Below are 21,141 nucleotides of genomic sequence, written 5' to 3'. Positions count from 1 at the left end.
CTTATGCCACCCCTTGATTTGAGTATATTGTGCCCTTTTTAAGGTTTAGTTTACTGTGCCTCAGTCTAATAGTGACACAGGAGTAATCCCTGGGACAAACCTATGATCCCCCATCCACCTATCGAGATTGTTCTTGAAGAGATTCAGTGAGGTGCTCTGCCTCACATGAAGTGGAATTCTATTCCAGAGCGAAGGGAGCCTCTGGGTTATGAACCTGTCCCTCCAGAAAGTTCAATTTATTTCTGTGCTGAGGTTCAAGTCCCTCGAGCATGTGAGTCTAAGGGATTTAGATTTACTGAGGTGGAGCATGTCCATTAATTCCGGATTTGACATAGCTTTGTATGTCAGGCATAGATCGCCTCGAAGTAGGTGGTATGCAACTGAGTAGAGCTGGAGTATTTTTAACTGAGCAGCATATGACATCTGTTTGAGACCCTTGATCCTCTTGGTGAGATACTTTTGGGGTCTTTCTAATTGCTGCAGGTGTCGGGTAAGGTACATCCCAAAAGGGGCACTGTATTCTATGATGGGCCTGATGAGGGATGAATAAAAGGGCACGATTCCCTCTCTTGATCTAGATGTGAAACCCTTCGTGATGAGGCGGGCTATGTAGAAGGTCTTTCTAACCACTTTGGCAATGTGGTTTTTAAAGGAGAGATTGCTATCAACTTGGGTCCCCAGGTCCCTAATAACTTTCTCTGTACTTAATGGGTTTCCACCTATGTGGTAATTTGTGGGCACATTGTTTTTGCCAAAGGGTATGACTATACATTTTTTGGCATTTAGCTTTAAACCATGGCGCTGGCACCAGTTATCTGTCTCTGTGAGACCTTTTTGAAGGATGTTTGTGTCAGCTGGAGAGTCAATTATGGCACCCAGTTTGCAGTCGTCTGCGAACTTGGTGAGCCATAGTCTTCCCACATTTGCCTGTACCTCGGAAAAGTATATACCGAACAAGAGTGGTCCCAGGACAGAACCCTGTGGGATGCCACTTGTGACCAGTTTCAAGTCTGACATGGCTCCAGCAACTCTCACTCTGTGGGTTCTGTCTTTGAGCCAGTTTGTGACTCATCTTGTGACATAGGGGTTTATATTTAAGCTGGATAGCTTATCTATGATGCCCGAGTGGGGTATTGTGTCAAATGCCTTTGCAAGGTCCAGATAGGCTGTGTGGACTACCTTCCCTTCATCTATGGCTTTGGTGACTGTTTCGAACAAGTCAACCAGGTTCAAAGGGCAGGATCTGCCCTTGACAAAGCTGAACTGGGTAGGATCTAGTGTCTGTAGGTCCCCAATGTCTTTGTTTATGAGCTCCATGATGATCCTCTCCATAGCCTTGCAGATTAAGCTAGTCAGGCTTATGGGGCGATAGTTTCCAGGGTCCGTAGAGGCTCCACCTTTGTGGAGTGGGACCACTGTTGCTGTACGCCATTCTGTGGGCACATATCCTGTAGTGAGGCTGAGATTGTATAGCTGTTTTATTTAAGGGATTAGTTCCTCTTGGAGTTCATGTAGGACACAACCTGGGACACCATCTGGTCCCATGGAAGCAGTGTTTTTTGCTTTGGAGAGGGCAGCCTTCACCTGAGCATCAGAGATGTTTGGGAGGCAGCCCTCTACCGGGTTAGATACTTGCTCTTTTGGGGGGGAGGGGGCGAGAAGTTTGCACTGAACCTGTCTGCCAGGATATTGGCGATGTCTGTGGGTTCAGTGTATTTTTTGTCGTTTAGAATCAACTCAGAACAAGTCTGGAAGTTGCATCCCAGGTTCCTAACATAACTGAAAAAAGCCTTATGATTGTCTTTGGTGTCCTGTGCAATTTTTCTCTCAAAGCTGGCCTTGGAGGATTTTATGAGGGATCGTAATTTTTTGCTAGTACTGATCAGAGATGCCTTCCCTATTAGGGATTTTGCTCTATCATGTAGTAGCATCCTCCTTCTGTTGTATAGTTTATTTATGGCAGGGGTCCACCAGACTGGATGCCTGCCTTTGTATGATTGGGTCTTGGTTTTGTTTGGGATAGCATGATCCATGCATTCCTGGAGATGTCCGTAGAATGCGTTTATATAGGATTCTGCAGTTTGGGTCATAGTTTCCACTGGCCCTAGGGCCTTGAAGGATTCCACTTTGGTTTTGAGAAGTGAGAAGTTTGCTTTTGAGAAGTTTTTCACTGTGGTTTTCTGGGCTGGGGGTGGGGTCGAGATGTGGACATCCAGTGAAATTAATTTATGGTCTGATCTTACCAATGAGGGATATACTTCTGGTGTGGAGCATAGATTCCCCATGTTGGTAATGATCAGGTCTAGTATGTTGTCCCCTCTTGTGGGAGTGGTACTAGTTGTTCCATAGCATTTTGAGTTTATAATTTCCAGGAACCTTTGGGCTAAGTTGCTGGGGCTTGAGTAGTGCTCCCAGTCAATGTTTGGGTAGTTGAAGTCGCCCAGTATAATGGTATTCGGAGAGATCTTCATGTTCTCCAATGTTTTCAGGAAAGCCGAGTGGGATTCCTGACTTTGAGAGGGTGGTCTGTAGGATGCTCTAAACTGAAAAGTAGTCTTGCCCACTGTTAGTTGCACATGGATGGTCTCCGATACTTTGTGCAATGCTACTAACCTGGAGGTGTGGATATCCTTGATAAATATGGAAACTCCCCCTCCTTTTGTGGTTCGGTCCAGGTTTTGGGGCCGAAAAGCATGATATGAGGTATAGCCTAGTAGTGCTGGGGTGCTCTCTGGAGCCTTGAACCAGGTTTCTCTCACTGCACAGATATCAATGTTCTCTATACTGAGGAGAGCTTCGAGTGCGTGCATCTTGAGGTTAAGACTTCTGGCGTTAAGCAGCATTACCCTTAGTTTCTTGTTCCTTGTGCTGTCTATGGGGGTGGGTTTGACTTTTGAGCCTTGCCTAAAAAAGGCACTATTGGGGTGGCAAGAGCATTTGCCAATATCCGAAAGCCCAGTGGTGACAGGTGCAAGCCATCCCTAGCGAAGCAACGTGGCTTGTCGAGCATGTCATCCCAGGCTGACAGACACTGGATCCCCTTTGAATGACACCAAAATTTTAGCCAATTGTTAAAATCGATCATTTTGTCTTTGTACTGTGGCATCATTCTAGGTGAGGGTAAGATGCTGCTCAAGGTCAGGGTCATACCAGCCTGGGCTACATGATCAGAGAGCTCCTCTATGTCTCTTTTCATGTAGTCCAGGGAGGTACGTCTCAGGTCATTCGCACCAGAATGTACAATGACTGTCATATTTGTATTTGCTTTGGAGTGACCTGAGTGCTTGCATTATGTGGAGGATCCTAGCACCCGACAGGCAGCTCAACGTGACCTTCTCTTTATTCAGCCTGGTGAGCGGGACGTCAGTGTGTCTGACAATAGAGTCGCCTATTACAAGAGTATCAGGTGTGTTATTCAGCCTTAAGGGCTGTGGCTGCTTGGCACACTGATTTTGTGGGCTATGTGTTGTGCGTGTTTTGTTTTGAGGTAGCGTTTGCTTGGATGTCTGCTTTGGAGGTCTCTGTTACTTAGGTTGATTTTTATTTAGAGCCTCCGAGTATGTTTTTGTCTATTTATGTGTTTGGTTTGCTGATGTGGTGGGACTATGTGATACTGGAATTGTGTTGTGTGAGGTTATCTTCTCCTCCTGACTGGTTACATCAGTTTTGAGATGAGAGCGCTCAGCCTCCAGTTTGGCTAAATAGTTGCATCTCTCACATATATTTGAACCTGTTAGGAGGAGGAGAGGGTTGTCCGTGTACATGAGACAGTTGTAACATTGCCTCAAAATTCCCAGATTCACCAGCTGGACTGGAGAGGAAACCATTGACTGACCTTTGGACATGCTAGAGTAATATAGGGAAACTGAATTTAAGACAGACCAATAGAGAACAGGGTAATCGTAGAGAGTATAAGAGTAAGTAGTGCTTATGGTTTAATAATTCTAACTTGTAGGATTACTTAATTGGACCAATGAAGGGCCTTAGAATGAGAATATGGTGTTTAAATTGAGAGATAGAGCAGTTCTAAGGGAAAAAGTGAAGAGCAGACTTTGTGGAGCCAGGAATAGTTTAAACCCAATTAGGCGGCGCTGCCCGCTGTTGCGCTATGCACAAAAACGTGTGAAACCGCGCAAAAGAGGGTTTTAAGAGAGGAAGATGAAGGAGTTTGGAATTGACCCAAAATGGCCAATAAAACTACAGTTTCAAGTCAGTAACCACTCCCACAGGGGCAGGCAGGCTGCTCAATGTTTTTCACTGCCACTGATCAACAGAGAGACTTCCCTTTAGCCCAAGCAAAAAATGGCCTCCAAAAAACTTACAAACAGTTCAAGAACAGCAAGCCTGTAACTGAACTTTTTTAAATCTCAGAAAAGTGGGAAAAAAGCAAGATTTTTTTTGTTTTTTTGTTTTTCTCAGAGATAGCAGAGGTTCACAAGTATCAACAAGTTATAACAGTGCAGTAAGTGACCCCACACAAGAGTGCTAGGCCAAAGACAGATAAAATGCAAGTTTTGAGAAAAAAACGATTTTAAAAATAAGTGCAAACAGGAAATTCAGTAAACAGCTCTAGGCTGTGCTCTAAATACAGTTACTAATGCAGAAATCAAGTTTAACAAGCCAGAAAATGCTCAAAATAGGCGGCTATACAGAAAAACTTAGCAAATAGAGGAAAAATACTTAAAATCTCAAAAGTGGCTCCTTTCTTCTCTCAGCGTTTTCTCCTCTTGGTAGGTGCTTCACCAACAGCCAACAAGCCTGAAAAGATATATATATATATATATATATATATATATATATATATATATATATATATATATATATATATAGCTAGATATATAGAAACAAACATTCAGAAATACAGACAGTCATACACACACATATATATATATATATATATATATATATATATATATATATATATATATATAGAAAAAAACACATTCACTCTCTCTCTTTCTCTTACACACACATACAAATTACAACCACTTTCATCCTTAGAATCGTCCATCCACAATACCTATTATTAAAAAAACAAAAAACAAAAAAAAAAAAAACAAAGAAAAATAAGATGGCTGTCTTTTCACCCTCACCCTCTTCTACCTTGCTTATATTATTGCACTGTATATTTCATTCTTGGTAAATCACTGAGAAATAAAACAATCAATACTGTCAAAATTTAAAAGTTTTCTACCACTGTGATAATTGACTCTCTGTTGCAGTCAGTGTTCTCTTAACCTTGTCTCCAAATCTCTCACTAACTCAATGGTGTATGCTTTTACATACGTATGCACATAACTTGCAAGTGTAGCTAGAACCCAGACACACACACGCACGCACACACACGCACACACACACACACACACACACACACACACACACACACACACACACACACACACACACACACACACACACAGACACATACAGACACACGTGCACACACACACACACACACACACACACACACACACACACACACACACACACACACACACACACTTTTCTTCTTTTTTCCTTAATTTACTTTTTGTTTGAACTTTATTCTCACTAATCAGCAAGGTGCTGTTTAGTGAGCATAAAAATGTTGGCCATTTGCTTTTTTTTTTCTATTGTCCAAGCATCATGACACCTTAATATACTGCTTTATTATAAAGCCTTTACCTGAGTATCTCATTCAACTCAGGGATAAATATAGCCCTAGTATTAATCCAAAATTCTTTCTTTTTATCTAAGATCTCGATATGCTTGATGGCAACTTCTGAAAAACAGCCTTGTCAATTGCAATAGTTGGGAGCTCAGATGAACTGATGGATGTTTGTATAAAGCATTAGAAACGTGTGCATTTAACATGATTTCAGTGCTCATATATTATTCAAATGGTATTAGGTTTACTTATATGTACAACTAAACAGCGACAGTTATAAAGTTACTTTACTACTACCATTAAGGGCAGAATTAGACAAGATTAGGTACAAAATAAACAACATTTGAATGTTTCTGCATTTAAAGTAATGAGCACACATAATATCAGAATATATAGAATACTTTTACTAACTGTTATTTTACTTTATTTTGCAGTGATATTGGTTTTGAAGTCTGACTCGCTTGTTAAGACAGATTTAGTGACTTGACTCTCTAAGCATAAAGATGTCAGTAATTGCAATAATTCACAAAGAAATTGTATTAACATTCTTTCAACAGAAAACGCAACTGTTTCAGATGCTCAGTATAATAAATGTTTAAGAGAAAACACAGCTATTTGAAGTGTTCATTATGATAAATTTCTAATAGCATTACAAGATAGTTTCTACAGCATGCATAGTATGCGTATATGATTAAAACAGGTTTTACAGAATTACATCACAGTACACACTATTCAAACATCAGGTTTAAGGGTTAAGTGCCAGGTATGTGTGATAGGCTTATCAAAACGAGTTAGGTAGCAGCAGTTATGTAGTTGTACTCAAAATACAACAGATCAGGCTTCATGTGTTATTGGAAAAAATGTACATTACATAATGGTCATGAGAGAAGAGACAAAAAATATAAATGGACTCTGACACAGTATTACAGATGTTTAACTAAATAACAGTGATGGGAAATAATTTTCATTTTATGCTAACAGAATGAATTATGTGAAAAGGAAAATGCAAGTTGCAAACTGTGAAATTATGTGATAATATAAGTAAGGTATAACAATACACTATCTTGATTTGGCATTGAAAAGACTGTTATACAAGTACACGCACTATTTCACCATTATAAAAACTTTGTTTTCACATACACAAAAACAAACCAAGACTGATGCAACAGTTATGTACAGATTTATGAACTCTATGTTACCTGATGGAAGTACAAATTCCATTTTAAGTACTACACTTATGTAACAACTTTACTTTCAGAAGGTTTGACTTTTGATTAATACATCAAAGTATGTAAAAGAAATATTCATAAAAAAAAAAAAAAAAAAAATGGCAAAAGCACCGCAATTTCACTAGAACCAAGTCCAAGGTACTCAGGAAAGATATCACCAGCAACACAGATCCATTGAAGCAGTTTTAATAATAATATTCTTCTTCTGGCTTTTCCCAGTTAGGGGTTGCCACAGCGGATCATCTGTCTGCTCATGACTGGCAGTGGAGTTTTACAGTGTCAAATTGCCAGCCCAGCACCCAACCTTCCACAGAAGGCACACACATGCACACCTAGGGCCAGTTTAGAGTGTCCAATCCACCTACTGCATGTCTTTGGGATGTAGGAGGAAACTAGAGCACCCAGAGGAAACCCACGCAATCACAGAGAGGACATGCAGACTCTGCACAGTAGGCACCCCCGCTGAGAATTGAACCAGAGAACCTCTTCCTGTGAGGCTGCAACACTAACCACTGCACCACCATGGCCACCCTAAAGTTGTTGTTTGTTTTTTGGCTTTTTCCCGGTAAGGGGTTGCCACAGCGGAACTCCAGTCTGCTAATGATTGGCAGTAGATTTTTATGAAACGCCAAGGTGCCAGCTCGACGCCCAACCTTCAATGAAGGCACGCCCATTTACGCACACGTCTTTCGAACGTTACCCAACTGCAGGGAGGACATGCAGACTCCACACTGAAGGCACTCCCAAACTAAGTCGAGAATCAAACGGGAGAACCTCTTGCTGTGAGGTAACAACGCTACTACCGTACCACCGCGGCATACCATGGCCGCCCTAATAATAATAAATAAAAATAATACAAATAATAAAATAATAAAAATAATAAATAATAAAAATAATAATAATAGATCTGTGTTATTGGTGATATGTTTCCTGAGTACATTGATGTAAAAGAAATATGGTTTAATGCCTGACATCTGATATCTGAAATTATATTGAGGTATGAGAGTTTTGTTTTTAAGAAACGGCAACTGATAAGATTATTTAAGATCACTTTTTGTGACAAAGGGGAGTATGAACAGTGCTATGTATAACATGGCCATTATTTAAAGGAGTACATTTATTTATATATTACAAATTTAAGGGGAAATTCTGAGTTTATATTAAAAGCATTATTAATTTCATGTAAGATGTAACATTCATTTGTCTCTTTGAATTTGTATATTTTGCCTAACTGCAATTACAAGTCAGGCTGATAGAACACTTTTGCAATGTGTTTAACACATTCTTGAGTAACTGTGATACTTAAGTAACATGATAACAAAGTTATCCATAAGCAGATAGAATCGCTGTGCTATTTCTAGCCACAAATATCAAAATGTATGCAGTGGTACATTTGGTACTCTCCTGGAATATGTTACTACATCATAATTATGTCTTACCTGTTAACAAGAAATGACCATTGGCACTTTTTTGTTACTATAGACTAGCATAACCAGTCATCTCTGATTTGTCTTATAACATAAATAACTGTAAATCCATCATAGAGTAGGTTGAACTTACTACACGGTAAAAACGGCACTATGATCTTGCTTTTAGTATGGCAAATTGTACCCTCTAAGCAGATGAGTGGAAACATGTACAATAAAATGGCAATGAATCTGACATGTCTGAATGTTGTTCTCCCTTGTGTGTGTATCAGGTAAGTCTTTTAACTTTACAGGACAGACATTTGGAAAATAGTTAAAACAATTAATAACCAAGTTAAAAGTCTGAATGTTTCATGTATTTAAAACCACTCAGTTCTTAATTTGTATAGCTTTAAGATGCATATCACCCACTAAATAAAAAATGGACATAACAGAGTTTTTTCTATCTATTTAACTTCATCCTGCTTTAGAAGGAGATGAGCGGATGTGATATACTATACACTGTATGAGCACTTCCTGTCACAAAACCTTAGAACATAGCTATCAGTATGACTCAGAATGTTACTGTGCAAATGTTTACATACCACTATCTGTGGCAATAATCAGAATTTTAGTGATACTGCCAAATTCATTCTATAGACCTAAGATATTCAATGCATGAGAATAGTACGTGTCACATCTTCCCAAAGACTTACCTAGTAAGAAAAGGCCTAGAAAGTATCTACTTCAGCAAGCATTACTATTCTTGTATTGAAGTCAGTAGGTTGAAATGATGTGCATTTGTACCTAGAGGAATTTTTGTTTAGATTTTAATTTTTATTTTCTTAAGACAAGTACTTAATATAGGGTGACATTTAGAAACAACTAGTGCACTGTATGCAAGATAGTACAGTTCAGGGAGGGGATGAATCAGAGTCACAAGCAGCATGACTTTACTACCAAAGAAATAGTGAGACATGCATTACATGCATTATTACCTAAGAAATAGTGAGATATGCATCAGATGCTCATGCACATGACTGTGAAATGACATGTTAATGAGTGTTGTGAGCACACTAGTGAAAGCCATCACAAATGAAAATGATGAAACCAACCATGGCACAAATGATGCAGAAACATATAAAACATATACATTTAGTGCACTATGTACTGCCCCAGGCCCTTCCATACCTACTCATAGAAGGTTTTATCTGCCTTACCTTTCTCAAAGATATGCTTGCTGTGTGTGTGTGTGTGTGTGTGTGTGTGTGTGTGTGTGTGTGTGTGTGTGTGTGTGTGTGTGTGTGTGTGTGTGTGTGTGTGTAGGGTCTATTGTAGCACCTCCATCTCTGATACAGTGAACATTTTCACTCATTACCATTCCTTCATTCCCATAGATATATACATATATTCAAGTAAGTACACGTGGATCAGTGTATTTCTGCATGGATACCAATGTCAGGTGACAAACGCCTAAAATACTGTTTGTAGCCCCCATTCAGTGCCCATAACCCTGTATGCTACAATGCTGACACCATTCAGACACTGTGCTGTACTGTGATAGCAATGGGCATGTTATCAAAGCATGACAACTGCTGGAACTCAGCCGGCAGCAGAGGCAATGGCCTATGTCATAAAAGCCTCATATTCCCTGTAGCATATCTAGTAGTCTGCGCACAAATGGTACAATATTGTGGATCCCACACGGCAAGAAAATAACCTTGCTTGTCCTTGTTTCTTGTACCCTCTTAAGGTCCCCAAAGTACAACATCAGCTTGTCCTGTATTCCCATCCCTGTTATGGTATACCTCATCACCTGTAGGACTGCTACCTTTCCTACACAATAATACATTCCATCATGATACTTCCCAGAAGAACTGCAACCTGCTTTGTAATATGCACCATGTATGTGTGCCCCCCACATATCAATCAGCTATCAAGCATTGTGCTGTGTACCCCACACACTGCACTCCTCAGTAACTGTCAATTTTGCCTCCATGTACCCTTGTGTGGTCAGTGCAGTCCTGTGCTTCATTATCAACAGTCCTGTTTACTGTTAGTTTAGGCTCCCTATTGAAATGTCAGCACTAAAAATGCCAAGTGTCAACATGCCAAAAACTAAGCAGAAAGTGCATGAAAAGAGGGAATACTGAATATTGCTCTTCTCCACTAAACTTCTTTATTGCAGGGTGGCAAGACCCCGGCACCACCCTGATGTGGCGGCAAACCCCCATACCACCAAACTTATATATACCAACTCCAAAATTCCCAGACTTCATAAAAGGGAATACTCAATCTTAGAGTTGGTATATGTAAAGCCCATTTTTTCGACCATAAAGTCTCCATATTTCAGGACTCACTCTAGTGGGTCCCAACATTTTAAACGGTTACCATCAGTTTGCCTATTTGGCAGTGCAGTCTGTTTTCCACTATACAGAGTTTCCTGGGTTGCTCATCATTAAGGTTTCTTCAGCAATATATTGACAGTGGTTTATATCATGCAAAAACAGACCTCATAACACAGTACTTATGCTAATGAGGTCATTTAGTGCAGCTGTCTTGAAGTGCAGTTATAACATGCTGTCTTATTGGCCAAAGCCAGTACTACCATGCTTGTAGTAACTCATTCACTGCTTTTAGGTAATGTGCAGAGTACATGCATGCACTGCCACTGCTACACACAGCCTGGACATGCTACTGCTCCATTACATCATACAACTATGCTGCCCAATTATGCATGTCACGTGTTGTACACTGCATGCAGCCATGAACACTGAGATGCAAATTTCTTTCCCATTTCTGACAGCAGAGTGGACGTGACCTCATCAGGCACTGAGTTCTGCAGGGATCCCACCTGATGCAGTCAGGAGATAAATATCATTCTCCATTTATTGCAGAACAACTACAGGGAGTACAAGCTAGTGGATTTTGGGTGTTCATAACAGCCCCCCTGTCCAAAAATTGATGCCTGGCATCATCTTGCTATGGCAGCAGGAGAAGCCACTGCCATCACCTGCTGTAATTAGCAGTGCAGGTACAGTGACTATAAAAGCAGCACCCAGAATGCCCTACCAGTGGGCGACTGATATTAGAGAGAGAGAGACAGAGGGACCTTATTGTGCTAAACAATCTGTACTTGGGTTTGTCAAACTAAAATGGGCAAGTTAGTTGTTGTTGTCATCATCATCATCTTCTTTCAGCTGTTCCCGTTAGGGGTCGCCACAGCGGATCACCTGTTTCCATTTCTTCCTGTCCTCTGCATCTTGCTCTGTCACACCAACCACCTGCATGTCCTCTCTCACTACATCCATAAACCTTATCTTAGGCCTTCCTCTTTTCCTGTTACCTGGTAGCTTCAGCCTTAGCATCTTTTTCCCAATATACTCCGCATCCCTCCTCAGCACATGTCCAAACCAACGTACTCTTGCCTCTCTGGCTTTGTCTCCAAACCTTCCAACCTGGGCTGACCCTCTAATATACTTATTCCTAATCCTGTCCACCCTCATCACACCCAGTGCAAATCTTAACATCGTTAACTCTGACACATCCAGCTCAAGCTCCTGCCTTTTTGTCCGTGCCACTGTCTCCAACCCATATAACATAGCTGGTCTCACTACCCTCTTGTAGACCTTCCCTTTCACTCTTACTGGTACTCGTCTGTCACAAATCACTCCTGACACTCTTCTCCACCCACTCCATCCTGCCTGTACTCTCTTCTTCACCTCTCTTCCACACTCACCATTACTCTGAACTATTGACCCCAAGTATTTAAACTCATCCAGCTTCACCACCTCTACTCCTTGCATCCTCACAATTCCTCTATCCTCCCTCTCATTCACACACATATATTCTGTCTTAGTCCTGCTGACCTTCATTCCTCTTCTCTCTAGAGCATATCTCCATCTCTCCAGGGTCTCCTCCACCTGTTCCCTACTCTCACTACAGATCACAATGTCATCTGCAAACATCATAGTCCATGGGGAGTCCTGTCTGATCTCATCTGTCAACCTGTCCATCACCATTGCAAATAAGAAAGGGCTCAGAGCTAATCCTTGATGTAACCCCACCTCCACCTTAAACACATCCGTCACTCCCACCGTAGACCTCACCGCTGTCACACTACCCTCGTACATATCCTGTACCACTCTTACATACTTCTCTGACATTCCTGACTTCCTCATAAAATACCACAACACCTCTCTAGGTACCCTGTCATATGCTTTCTCCAAGTCTACAAAAACACAATGCAACTCCTTCTGACATTCTCTGTACTTCTCCATCAACACTCTCAGAGCAAAGATCGCATCTGTAGTGCTCTTTCCTGGCATGAAACCATACTGCTGCTCACTAATCATCACATCCCTTCTTAACCTAGCTTCCACTACTCTTTCCCATAACTTCATGCTGTGACTAATTAATTTAATCCCTCTGTAGTTACTACAGCTCTGCACATCACCCTTATTCTTAAAAATCGGTACCAAAACACTTTTTCTCCATTCCTCAGGCATCCTCTCACATTCCAAGATTTCATTAAACACTCTGGTTAAAGTTAGTCATTGTTGTAATTGTCTTATATTGTCAGAAATATGTTGCAGTGAATGCTGTTTGTTTTATGTTTTGTATGCCAGAAGAGGTAGAAGAAAACAGGATGGCCTGAGAGATGAGATTTGACAGATTCTCTAGGTGACAGAATAAACTATTTGTAATGTACAATTTTAATACAAAGTTATACACCTGCTGATTTTTTGTATTTGCTTTTGTCTTCCTTTTTTTTTTAGTTTTTGCAGGCTCAGCCATGGTGGAGGTTGTGTTGTGGTGGCAGTTATGCTGTTAAGTCACCAGCATGATGATGAAGGTTCCCTTGTGGAAGACAACTTACTGGGTTTTCTGATGGACTCTGTGGTCACCTCTCAGAAGGGAATTAAACCTTCTCCTCTGAGAGTGGTTCAGAGGGGTCACGATGGGTGAACTATCATGAAGTGGGTTGGGTGGGAAGGCTGATAAAACTAAGGTGAACTAGTGGCTGGACCTCTGCATTACCACCCTTGGTTATCTCCATCTGCGACTGATAGTCACAGGGCAGACTGTCCCTGCCTGGCAGGCAGTGCCTACTCATGACATCAGTCATAAATACAATGTCGTCTGAGTGGATTTGCCTCTCAGGCAATCTGGTATGACTTCTGTATCTCATCCTATCTCTTACCATGGTGTTATTCTTCTTTGTGCCTTACTCTTTATCACCTGATTGTAGTTAAATCCTCTGCATAACCACTTGTCCATCATCTGTCAGTCTGCATCTCTCCACTGTCTTCCCCACTATCTCAATATCTGTTCTGTCAGTCCTGGTCTGTATTATATGCTTGTCTGCTCCTGCCGGTTTCCTTGTTTTCATCTTCCTCCCCTATACGTGCTCTTTACTACCTTCTCCCTCTACTCTTAAAGAAAAAAAATGTCAACCTCTCCTGAAAAAAACAAACAAAAAAAAAAAACAATAGCTTAATTTCCTCTGCAACCACTTTTCCTCTTTTGGTTATCCTTCACTGCTTGCTCTTCCCCATTTCTGTCTGTACTATCCCCATCTTTTCATCCCATTTATATGGTGAACTGCCTTCATACTGTGTTGTGGCACCATTGTATGGGTTGCATGTTACAGCTATGAAGTGCTTAATTTTGCATGTGAACATGTATAGCACTGGAAATGTAATCTCCTTACCACCTTACCTTTGGGTCATATGAGTGTTTATGGTGCAGTCTTTACAGCAGCATGGTTACAGTCATTACATTGGCCATTATTTCATATTTCATCCAGCCTATTTTGTGCTAACAATTATGCATCACTAAACAGCACTGGGTCATGTCAGAGCACTGATGTACAATAGTGTTATGCCTCTTTCTGAATATCTCCAACAGCCTGTATGCCATAACAACATTTATTTTATTAAATTGTTAAAGGTGCTGCCTGTTACATTGTCACACCAATCCATGTTGGTGACTTGAGTTGATATGATGAATATCAGAGATGCACTTTCTGAATATTTCCCATGTCTATTCTTAAAAATTCAGAATTATCTGTTTGATTGATAATTGCAGGTAGTATATTTGTTGGAGATGAAGTTCAAGGAGTCCCCTTGTCTTTCCTTTTTAGGATAACATAAAAGTGGAGCTTACTTTACTGGATTGCTAGACAACACAGTTCTTTAGTCATCGTGAAGGAGTGCTTTCTGTATTGAACAGGATGGCCATAATGTCTTCATAACTCAGAAAGAGTGGTAATGCAAAAGACTGGTGTCACATTTTGTATCCAAAATGCGGAGACCAGTGCAGAAGAATATGAAATTGACTTTATTTAATATGAAATACCAGCATTTTTGAGAAGATCAGTGGCTTAGGATAGGAAGTATTCAAATAGTCAATTAATTTATCTTGGTATCTATTAGGTTCATAGATAAGTACTAGGCTATCTGCCCGAGGGCATCTATAAGCCTAGCCAGAATGTGTTGGCTTTCGCCACCCCCTTAGATTAGTTCCCTGTGCCTCTGTCTAGCAGAGCCATTAGTTCTCTATGCCTCTGTCCTGCAGAACCACTGCAGCGATCCCTGGGGTAAATTTTCTGTTTCCCATCCACTCATCAAGGTTTCTCTTGAAGAGTGTTAGTGAGGGACTCTGTCTAATGTAGATTGGAATCCTGTTCCAAAGTATGGGGAGTGTCTCTGGGACAGGAATCTATCCCTCCAGCACATCCTATTTATTGTTGTGGTGAGGTTTAGATCCCAAGAGAGTGTGGCTCTCAAGGATTTGTTTTTTTTAAGGTGGAGCATGTCCATCAGTTCTGGGTTGGACATGGCCTTGTATGTCAGGCAGAGATCAACTCTGAGTAAGCTATATGCAACCGAGTACAGCTGGAGTTTCTTCAGTCGGGCTGCATAGGGCATCTGTTTGAGGCCAGTAATCCTCTTGGTGAGGTACTTCTGTGGTCTTTCCAGCTGTTGTAGGTGTCTTGCAAGGTACATCCCAAATGGGGCATTGTACTCTATGATGGGTCTGATGAGTGATTAGTAGAGGGGCACAATAACATCTTTTGTTCTAGATGCGAACCCTTTTGTGATTAGGTGGGTCACATAGAAGGATTTTTCTAACCACCTTGGCAATATGAGTATCAAAGGAGAGATTACTATCTACTTGGGACCCCAGATCCCTTATTACATTTTCTGTATTTAGGGGACTGCCACGTATGCAGTAGTTCACAGGTACTTTGTTTGTTCCAAAGGGGATGACTATGCACTTTTTGGCATTTAGCTTGAGGCCATGATTTTGACACCAGGTATCCATCTCAGTGAAACCCTTCTGGAGGATGTCTGTATCAGCTGGAGAGTCAGTTATGGCCCCCAGTTTGAAGTCGTCTACAAACTTGGTCAGCCATAGTCCTTCTGTGCTTGCCTGTACCTCTGAGAAGTATATACCAAACCTGAGGAGTCCCAGGACTGTGCCCTGGGGTCGCCACTTGTAACTGGTTTAGAGTCAGACCTAGAGCCTGCAACTCTCACTGTGTGGGTTCTATCCATGAGCCAACTGGCAATGCAACTCATGATGTAGGGGTTTATGTTCAGGCTGGTGAGCTTGTCTATAATACCAGAATGGGGAATGGTGTCAAAAGCCTTTGCGAGGCCTAGGTAGGCTGTGTGGATCTCTTTCCCTCTTCTAAAGCCTTGGTAACTGTCTCAAATAAGTCCACCAAATTTAGAAGGCATGATCTGCCATTAACAAAGCCAAACTGGGTAGGGTACAATGTTTGGAGGTTCCCAATATCTCTGTTAATGAGGTCCATGATGATGCGCTCCATAGCCTTGCGGACCAGGCTAGTCAGGCTTATAGGGCAATATTTTCCTGGGGTCCGCTGTGGCTCCACCTTTGTGGAGCAAGATAATTGTTGCTGTGCACCACTCTATGGGTACATAGCCTGTAGAGAGGCTGAGTTTGAACAGTGCGTTTAGGTGAGGAGTTAGTTCATTTTAGAGCTTGTGTAAGATACAGCCTGGGACACCGTCTGTTCCCATTAAAGCTGTGTTTTTGGCTTTGGATAGGGCTGTTTTAACCTGTCTGTCAGTGATTGCTGGGACTCTACATTCTTCTGGCATGGTTATGGGGCCTTTAGGGGGTGAAAGGGGGGTAAAGTTTGCACTAAACCTGTCTGCCAGAATGTTGGCAATATCAGTCAATTCAGTGTATTTTGTGCCATTCTGCACTAACTCAGAGCAGATCTTTAGAGTCCTTGGCAATTTTTCTTTCGAAAGCTAGCCTTGGATGATTTTATGAGGGATCATAGTTTCTTGCTGATACTGATCAGGGATGTCTTTCCTTCTTTGGATTTTACTCTTTTTTGTACTAGTTTCCTCCTTCTATTGTATAGCTTGCTTATGGCAGGGGTCCACCAGACTGGTTTCCTTTTCTTGGAGGAGTGAGTCTTGGTTTTCCTTGGGATAGCACGATCCATGCATTCTTACAGGTGCTCATAGAGTGCCTTTGTAAGGGATTCAGCAACTTGGACAGTGTTGTCCTTTATCATGGGGGCTGTGTACCTTTCCACCTTGGTCTTAAGTAATGTAAAGTTTGCTTTTGAAAAGTTTTTCACAGTGGTTTCCTTTATTTGGGGTGGGGGCAGAATGTAGATATCCGGAGTGATTAGTCTATGGTCTGATCTAACCAGTGAGGGGTTGACCTCCGGTGTGGAACACTGGTCGCCCATGTTGGTGATGACCAGGTCCAATATGTTGTCACCTCTGGTGGGGGTTTTGACCAGTTGATCCAGGGCGTTTGAGTTTATAAATTCTAGGAAGCGTTGTGCAAGGGAGTTAGTACTTGAGTAGTTCTCCCAGTTAATGTTTGGGTAATTGAAATCACCCAATATTAGGGCATTTGGTAGGACCTTCATATTTTCCAGTGTCTCCAGAAATGCAGAATGGACTTCCTGGGTCATGGTGGGTGATCTGTATCAAGCTATAATTTGAATTGCAGTTTTGCCCATTGTTAGTTGCACATGGATGATCTCTGAGGCATCATGCTGCGCCACTAACCTGGAGGTGTGGGTATCCTTGATGATTATGGATACCCCCCCGCATTTTGTGTTTCGGTCCGGGTTCTTTGGCCGAAACGTATGGTATGAGTTATAGCCTGGTAGTGCTGGGGTGCTCTCTGGAGCCTTAAACCAGGTTTCTGTTACTGCACAGATATCGATGTTCTCCATACTGAGGAGTGCCTCGAGTGCATGCATTTTGAGGTTTAGACGTCTGGCTTTGAGTAGCATTACCCTCAGATTTTGGTTACTTGTGATATTTATGGTGGTGGGTTTGTCTTTTGAGCCTTGCCTAAAAAAGGCACTATGGGGGTGGCAAAAGCCTTGGCCAGTATTCGAAAGCCTAAGGGTGACAGGTGCAAGCCATCTCTTGCGAAGCAACATGGCTTGTCGAGCATGTCATCCCAGGCGGACAGATACTGGATCCCCTTTGAATGACACCAGAAACTTAGCCAATTGTTGAAATTGATCATTTTTTCTTCATACTGTGGCATCATTCTGGGTGAGGGCAGGATGCTACTCAGGGTCAGGGTCATACTGGCCTGGGTTATGTGATTAGAGAGCTTTTCCATGTCTCTTTTCATGTAGTCCAAGGAGGTACGTCTCAGGTCATTCACACCAACATGGACAATGACAGAGTCATATTTCTACTTGTTCTGGAGTGACCTGAGTGTTCATGTTATGTGGCGGATCCTGGCACCTGACAGGCAACTAACTGTAACCTTCACCTTGTCCAGCCTAGTTAGTGGGACATCAGTGTGCCTGACTATAGAGTCGCCTATTACTAGTATGTTTGGTATGTTAAGGGCTGTGTTTGCGTTGTATACTGATTATGTGAAGTATGTGTTTCATGGTTTGTGATGGGGTGTGGAGGTTGCTTGGGTGTCTGCTTTGGAGGTCTCTGTTGCTTTTGCAGATTTTTATTTAGAACCTCCAAGTATATTTTCATGTATTTATGTGTGCTACTTGCCGGTGTTGGTTTACTAGGTCTATGTGAGACTGGTGGTGTGTTGCAAGTATTTCCCTTCTCCTCTTGACTGTCAGATCCAGTCTTTGGTTGAGAGAGCTTTGCCTCCAGTTTGGCTGTATAATTGCATCTCTCGCATATATTAGTTTTTGGTGGTAGGAGGAGAGGGTTGTCTGTGTACATGAGGCAGTTGTAACATTGCCTCAAAATGCCCAGATTCAACTGTTGGACAGGAGAGTACACCTGAAGCTGCCCTTTGGACATGCCTGAATAGGCAAAGTGAGCTGTTTTACTGATTGGCTGGTAGGGAGGAATAGAGAGCCTTGTCCTTCTGGACAGTATAGGGGGGTCTAATGCTAGGGATAATTAGTGCTTGCTATAAGTTTTGAGCAAGTGCTGGGCTGTGAAATTAATGGTTTGAGTGCTTAAGTTGAAAGTATGTCTATTTCCAAGTAAAAAAAATTGAAGAGTAATCTTCGTGGAGCCGGGAATAGTTTATCCCTAGCTAACTGGCACTGCACAGCACAGCGGTGGTGCAGCGGTAGCATTGTTGCTTTACAGCAAGAGGTTCTTCCATTCGATTCTTGGCTGGAGCACCTTCTGTGTGGAATCTGCATGTCTTCCCAGTGGTTGAGTGGCATTCGAAAGATATGCATGAATGGGCGTGCCTTCGTTGAAGGTTGGGAGTCGGGCTGGCACCTCGGCACCGTTAAAATCTACTGCCAATCATTAGCGGACCGGAGTTCTGCTGTGGTGACCCCTAACCGGGAAAAGCCACAAGAAGAACATGTTTAAAAAAAAAAAAAAAACATGCAAATGCGGTTTTTATAGCAGAGAAATGAAAGAGATAGAAATTAGCCCAAGATGGCTAATAGACTACTACCTTCTGGGCTGAAACCACTCCTCCAGGGACAGATAGGCTGCTCAAAGCTCCCCTCTCTCATAGGTTAACAGAGAAACTTCGTTCTATCCAAGTAAGGTATGGGCAACACAGAAACTTGTAACACAGCCCTGAATTCAGCAATAACTTGAAAACTAGACTACACTAGTTCAGAAAGGAGAGAAACAAGTATATATATTTTTTTGTTTGTTTTTTTTTTTTTTTGGTTTGTTTTTTTCAGAAAATAAAGCATATACAATAAAAAAAACATTTTAAATGCACAGAAATAGCTATAGCACTTTAGTGTGTAGCCTACAACAGTTAAACAGATTAAACACAAAAATGACTTAGTTCAAGTGCAGGCAGCAAATAAGTACAATATGTAGCAGAAACAAGCTTTTTAAATCACAGAAACGCTAAAAATTCAGCATTTTAGGCGGAATTAGTTAAAGAACACAAGAAAATGCAGAAAAATGATACTTATCACTCTGAAGTCTCTCTTTTGTCTATCTGCTGCTGTAGAACTCTACAGGACACCTGGCAGGCACTTGCTGAGCTGAATACAAGTACAAAAAACTCTGCAAATGCATTTTTTATAGCAGGGAAATGAAAGAGATAGAAATTATCCCAAAATGGCCAATAAACTACTAACTTCTGGGCTACAGCAAACAAGGCACACAAATTTCAGTAAGAAACAGTTCAAACATCAAGCATTAAATGTAAACAAAATCTATTTATTTACTTATTTTAATGTAGGAGGTTACAGTATTACAGAAAGTGAGATTATCACCTCTGCTATTTTGTATATATTATAGTGCAGTGGTGGTTAGGAATAGATTGTGGGCCAGATTCAGGAAGCCTCCGTGTAAGAGTTATAACTCTTACACGGAGGCTGCAGTTAAACGGTGTGATGTCAGCATGTCATGCATATGCATGAGGTGCATGAGGCATGCTGAATCACACTGTAACTCTTACACGGTCCGTGTAAGACAGAAGGGGGCATGTCCGTTGGCTAAGCCCTGCAAGCGGACACGCCCCCGGAAGTCTATAATGGCTGAAAGTAAACAGCCACGAGAAAGGCCATGGAAATGTGATTAAACACACTACACAACATATGCCCCCACAGACCAGCAATGTAAAGAGTGAACAGATGTTATAAAATGAAAATAAAAACTGTTTTATTTTTTTTAAACCCCGTAAATGTTTGCTACTGTGTGCGCTCGTGTGCGCGGGTGTGCTACTAGTGCAACTGCAGTTAGCAATCAGTGGAAAAGGATATAAGAACTAAATATGCAAAGTACGCCAAGAAGTAATAGCAGAGCGGTGGAGTTGTCGGCTTGAGAGCAAGCAGGCAAGGTTCGAGTCCACACAACACCCTTTTTTTTTTTTGGTAAATAAGCACTAAAAAAGGCCCCTGACAGTATTCTACAAATGTAAAAGTATTTCCTTTTGTAAAATGGAATGAAATGGAGCATATATATCCAAGTAATACAAGAATAAAAATTGTTAGAAATGTACTGATAGCTAAACTGCAGTGAGACAGAGTGCCTGTAGCTAAGTAGTGTTTCACAAACTGCAAACTGCTTGCCCGTAGCTAAGGACTGGTTTAACACGCTCAAACTGTGTGCAACTAGCTGTGCTTAGTTTAACATGTGTGTTACTAGCCAATTAAGGTGTAACCCAGCGCACACCATTTGCGCGACGTGCCCACAAGCTAACCGTGCGCATCGTGAGCTCAGCAAACGAGCGCAGACCTGGGTTTAAAGTGTTTAAAAGTGCTTTTGGCATGATTGATTGACAGGTCCTGAAGTCATTTCTAGACAGTCATAAAATTTAAAATTCAGTGGTCAGATTCGAACCCAGGATACCATGCACTAGAGTCAAGGTACTAAACCACAAAGCCATGACAGCAGTACATAGAAATGCAGAAATAGCATATAAA

The sequence above is a fragment of the Protopterus annectens genome, chromosome 2.part1 (assembly GCF_019279795.1).
Source record: "Protopterus annectens isolate FY-2018-M chromosome 2.part1, PAN1.0, whole genome shotgun sequence".
NCBI lineage: Eukaryota > Metazoa > Chordata > Ceratodontiformes > Protopteridae > Protopterus > Protopterus annectens.
This window is presented reverse-complemented; position numbering follows the sequence as displayed.